This window comes from Schistocerca nitens, chromosome 6 (genome assembly GCF_023898315.1).
Source record: "Schistocerca nitens isolate TAMUIC-IGC-003100 chromosome 6, iqSchNite1.1, whole genome shotgun sequence".
Classification (NCBI taxonomy): Eukaryota; Metazoa; Arthropoda; class Insecta; order Orthoptera; family Acrididae; genus Schistocerca; species Schistocerca nitens.
The window spans coordinates 593,242,159-593,243,318 of record NC_064619.1 but is presented as its reverse complement, the minus strand read 5'-3'; the positions used below and the strand labels follow the sequence as shown (position 1 = coordinate 593,243,318).

At 46.7% G+C, this 1,160-nt stretch overlaps 1 pseudogene; it reads left to right on the top strand.

Annotated features, from left to right (window-relative positions):
* Nucleotides 1–385: 385 nt before the first annotated feature.
* LOC126191934 (5S ribosomal RNA) lies at nucleotides 386–503 on the top strand (annotated as a pseudogene).
* The last annotated feature ends 657 nt before the right edge of the window (nucleotides 504–1,160 follow it).

The following is a 1,160-nucleotide window of genomic DNA, read 5'->3' as shown; positions in this document are numbered from 1 at the left end:
TACCCAAGAGGAAGCTATGGTTCAAAAGGCTCTGAGCACTATGGGAGTTAACAGCTGAGGTCATCAGTCCCCTAGAACTTAGAACTACTTAAACCTAACTAACCTACGGACATCACACACATCCATGCCCGAGGCAGGATTCGAACCTGGGACCGTAGCAGTCGCGCGGTTCCAGACTGTAGTGCCTAGAACCGCTCCGTCACCCCGGCCGGCAGGAAGCTATCATCATGTAACCATACAGTAGAGCTACAATCCCCTGCTTTTAGCCGTTCGCAGTACCAGCACAGCAAGACTATTTTGGCTGATTTTGACCCTGCCAGCTACTGAAGAGGCTGCTACACCTCTGCAGGAATCTCGCTTTTATCTGGCATCTTAACATATATCAGACAACGGCCTTGCCGCAGTGGATACACCAGTTCCCGTCAGATCACCGAAGTTAAGCGCTGTCGGGCTAGGCCGGCACTTGGATGGGTGACCATCCGGGCCGCCATTCGCTGTTGCCATTTGTCGGGGTGCACTCAGCCTCGTGATGCCAATTGAGCAGCTACTCTACCGAATAGCAGCGGCTCCGGTCAAAGAAAACCATCGTAACGACCGGGAGAGCGGTGTGCTGACCACACGCCCCTTCTATCCGCATCCTTATCTAAGGATGACACGGCGGTCGGATGTTCCCGATGGGCCACTTGTGGAGTGAAGACGCAGTGCTTTAAGATACATCCCTCCGTTGTGGTTGCACGGCTCCCTGTATATCTGAGGCAGGCAAACCACCGTAACAATGTTGAGGTGTATGGTTCATCTTTATTTATGCACAGCTGTACTACCTTTTCTCAACTCGGAAATATTTTAAACATAGTTTAAGATGTATAGTTTGATTGAGACTATTAATATTCCGTACTAATGACCAATACGTACAAATCCGATATTCTTGAATCTTTGTGGTCGGTAAGTGAAGTGTACGAATAACAGTCATATCGACAATAAAGACTGTCACTTATGGCAAGTTTAGATGTATTGATTGGACGTCAGTATCTCTCGGATCATGGTGTGGAGTAGCACTGAATAATATAGTTTCTTAGTCTCAAATATTAATATTAAATTTGAATATTAATTGTTAGAAATAAAACTAGCGACATGGAGGCAGAAGAGTACTACTGGAAATT